Source organism: Quercus robur, chromosome 10 (assembly GCF_932294415.1).
Source record: "Quercus robur chromosome 10, dhQueRobu3.1, whole genome shotgun sequence".
Taxonomy (NCBI): Eukaryota; Viridiplantae; Streptophyta; class Magnoliopsida; order Fagales; family Fagaceae; genus Quercus; species Quercus robur.
Genome location: NC_065543.1, coordinates 12,625,315 through 12,629,705, shown reverse-complemented (window position 1 = coordinate 12,629,705; position 4,391 = coordinate 12,625,315). Strand labels below are relative to the sequence as shown.

General features: G+C 32.9%; 1 long non-coding RNA gene across 1 annotated transcript; it reads left to right on the top strand.

The window, feature by feature from the left end:
* Positions 1 to 1,699: 1,699 nt before the first annotated feature.
* Positions 1,700 to 3,825, top strand: LOC126701470 (uncharacterized). Its single transcript, XR_007647369.1, has 2 exons — positions 1,700 to 2,031; positions 3,549 to 3,825. It is a non-coding gene; the product is annotated as an uncharacterized LOC126701470 (long non-coding RNA).
* Positions 3,826 to 4,391: the final 566 nt, after the last annotated feature.

Sequence of the window (4,391 nt, the reverse complement as noted above, 5' to 3'; positions counted from 1 at the left end):
TCATATACATGGGGAAACCGATGTCAATAGCTGACATGGATAGGAGCATTCACACATGTGGAAGATAAACACGACAAACAGTTGGATTAGGTCAGGTCAATCAAATTGCTGCTCAAAACGGGCCAGGTTAAAAGATGGGTAATTTTAAACGAGTTGAAAACAGGTTGGACCAATTGGGTTGCGGGTGGGTCGGGCCAACGCTTATTTTCATATGAAAAAGAAGAAAAATATTTTTAGAGAGAATGAATCAAATCAATCAAGGAAACGAATTGCACATAATACCCTTTTTTTTTTCTTTAAGTGGGCACCTACTATTATTAGACTATTTATGTTACTATTATACATGTGAAGGGAAAAAAACATTTCTATATCCTTCCAATTCCGATAGTTTTAAGCATGACTAAAATTCTTTACAAATATGATAAGAAAATCTTCCATGTTAATAACTTACAGCCAGAATGTTTATAATTATAAATTTACTACTTGAGAGAGAAATAAATTATAAGAGCACAAAAAGTATATATTTTAAGTTTACACATTTCAGATTTAAAGTTCACTAATGATATGGACTTTTAGACTTTTTCTTTTACTTTAGTTTTGTTTTTTGCTAGTTAGACTTAGTGTTAATAACTTAGTCTTTGTATTTGACTCTACTACTTAGTATTTAACTTAGTTTTAGACGTTTAGTAGTGTAAACGTATAGTTGTAGATGTTTTTACCTTTTTTTTTTTTCTTTAAATTAACTCCCTTTTTTTTAACAAATGAGGGCATGGCACTGCCATTGGTGGCTACTAAATGGCTAGATAGTGTTAGTGTTAGTGTAGTGCTTTGTGGCATTATGTCTATGCACCTAACACCTTGGCATGTAGTCTAGATATTTTTTAGGAGAAAAAAAAAGTTTAAAAAAAGGGTTGGGTTATAGATTAGCTTGGTCGGGTCGGGTTGGCCTGCAAAAAAAATGGGCAGGCCAGGGGTTGGTCCGTTTTTTATTCAGGCCAAAGAATTCAAGTTCAGGCTAGGTAAAAATGGGCGGGTTTGGGTCAGGTCAGAAAATTTCGGCCCATTTTGCCATGTCAAGTGGAAGATCATGCACCCAATGAAGCATGAATATGCATGTACAGCATATGCCTTGAATGTATATCCACACTCTAAGGTCAAAAGTGTAACACCCCGACCCAATTTTTATAGTTAAACTATGTGTTTAAGTGGTTAAGTATTATTAATATTTTAAGCCACTTACTTACAAAAATGAATATAAGAGTATTTAATAAGCATATTATTTTATAATGCCATTGAATGAGAATTGTAAAGATTATAAATAATTGAATGGCCATTTGTATTACATATGTATATATACACACACTAATTATGTACAAAACTATATTAAATGGTTAAGTTATGAGATATATATATACATATATATATATATATATATATATATATATAGTTGTTGGTGTTTTAACTATGTATGATGCATGAGATATTATAGTAGAAATTTCACCCACATGCAATTAATTGAAATTCAACACATGTAAAGCCAAAGAACCATGCATGATGACAAACCCCATAGACCAAGACTTGGCCATGCAATCACCAAGCTCCACCTAATCTCTTCTTTGACTTTCTCAAGCTCTAGGACATCTCATAAACTCTCTTGCTCTCATCTTTCTACGAGTACACATACAAATCAGAAATTTCAGCTCACTTTGCTCTCTTTTTCTCTCAATGAAAGAGCTAGGAAGCTCTCTTAGGTACAATTTGTCAAGCCCATGGGTCCACAAATTAAAAGAGAGATAAGGCTTCATCATCTTTTCTTCTTTCTACTCTTTTAGAAGCAACTAGAATAGTTAAGAGCTCTCTCCCTCTTTCATTCCTACGGGTCCAACACCAAAAGAAGGAAAAGCTCTCAATTATTTTCTCCCTTTCACAGCTACATGTCCAGTAGCAAGAAGGAAGCTTTTTTCAACTCTCTCAAGCTCTCTACCTCTCATACTTTCTGGTCCAGCCACTAGGAAAGGGAAATCATTTCATGTTAGTCTACATATATATATATATATATATATATATATATATATGCTGTTTTAAGAAGTTTTGAAATTGTGTTGATGGTTTGTTGAAGGTAGATTAGGGTTTTTACTAATTAATGATTTTATAGGATTAAGGAAGTAAGAAAAAGTTAGGATGAGTATTTTGATGATGCTGCTGGGATTTTTGGTTGTGTTTATTTTGCTCTAAATGGTTAAATGACTGTATGTAAGTGTTTTATAACATGTCTTATGAGTGTATAAAAATCCCCATATGAAAATACCATCGTTTGATAATTGTTTGTGGATTTACGATAAAATGTTGCAAAGCTGTCACTGTGACAGATTCTGTGTTTATGCATGATAAATTATGCATTAAAATGTTTTTGATTAGAGACATGGCATGTAATCATTATTTTGACAAAGATATGTTCGTGAGCTTTCAAAAAACTTATGTATATGATTTAAGCATATTGATGCCATTACTAATTTCCACGAACATAATGTTTAATGAAAAGAATGGAAATGCTATTATTATGAGATGTTATGCAAAATAAGAAATTGCAGTATAATGTAAAGTACGAAATGTTTTCGGGTTATGTCCTCTAGTAATCTAAACTCTGTCAATAGGGGTTAATTATTGGCTTTCCATGGAAAATGTTATATGATTGGCCATTAAGTGGGATTGGCTCTGCTGTACCTGACCCTTGTTGGTTACAGCCAACTTGTGGGGGAAGCCAACCTACCCCCATGGTTGGAAGATATGTATTATGATGTAATCCCAGGAATATCTGGCATTGTGGGGAATGTTGGAAGCCTAGCACCGTGGTGCTAGAAGCCTCCCAAATAAGTACAGACTTATTAGATATGGGCTAACCAATAAGTTATTTATGAAGAACTATATTATGTTATTAATCATGAGAGAATGATTTTGTTAAATGCATTGTGAAAAGTCAAAAGCTCTCATGAAAATAAGAAGTTTTTGATGAAAAGAAAGCTGTTTATTAAAGATAAAAGTTTCCGAAGTTCAGTTGTGCTATAAAGATAAAGTTTCTGATGAGAGTACAAGTTTATGTTTAAAAGTTATCAGATATCTGTTTTTATGAAACGTTAAGTTTTATGACTATGAAAGATATAGTATTTTATGAGAAGATGTTTATAATGAAAAGTTTTCTTATTAGTCAAGATGTTTCTAGTTTAATACAAAGTTGCCGATTATCTGATTTAAGTTAAAATAATTATTTTGTAATGAGAATATACATATGGTGACTTTGTAGGAAATGAAAGAAGTTTAATCTGAAAGGTTTTGGTAATATTAACCTGATAAGAAAAATGAGAACAATTATTTTCTATGAAGAGCATATAAGCTATTATTATGAATAGTATAAAATACTATGCATGAAAAGATGTTCTCCTGTTTGAATATTCATAGAATGAAATGATTTGATTTGCATGCATCCTTATTGAATTCTCATATATCTTGCCTTTACTGAGCTGTGTAGCTCACCCCTTCCACTCTTTCAGTTAGCAGGTTTTATTTTGGAGCAGAGGGAGCCTTAATCGAGTTTGGAAGGAGCTGGTTTTAGTTTTATATGTATAGATCCTAAATTGGCAATATGATATTTAGATTTGTAGCATTGTGTATTTTAAGATCTAATGAAAGTGTATACCTTAAAGTATTAAAAAATGTATTATGTGAAATTCTGAAGTTGAGTAACTGGTGGATTATGTCAATCTTTGAGTACAATGTAGATGCTCTGAATATCAAGTGAAAAGTTATATCATTTAAGTAAGGAAACAAGGATGAAAAGTAAGAGAGAAGCTTTTGGTAAAAGTTTTGTAAAAGTTAAGTATGTTCTTGTTAATATTAGGTTTAGGCTTGATATTAGCATGTCGGTCATGGTCACAAATCCGAGTATCGGGTTTGAGGCGTGACAAAAAGCATCGATGATTAGGAAGGGGTTGCCTTCCTAACCATGAACATTCATCATCCGAAGTGCATAGCTACCTTTACAACATATAGCATGCAAAACATATCCACACCTAGAGAGTGTGGCCCAAGCAAAGTACAAGAAATGGAAACCCTAGTCTAAGAAAGCTATAGACATGGTTCTAAAGAAAGGCTAGGAAAGGATGGACCTCACAGAAAGGCTAAGCCTCTAAATCTACTGATGTATGCCCTTTTGCTTTTCTCTTGTAAGTTGCGTGTGTGCTCCATCCATCACATGCAATAAGCAAACAAGAACTCAAAGTAGACAAGCAAACAAGCAAAGGAGGTAAGCATGTAAAAGCAAACAAGTAAAGGAGGAAACATTTAAAAAAAACACGCAAATAAAGAGAGCCTGTGAACAAACAAACACACAAAAA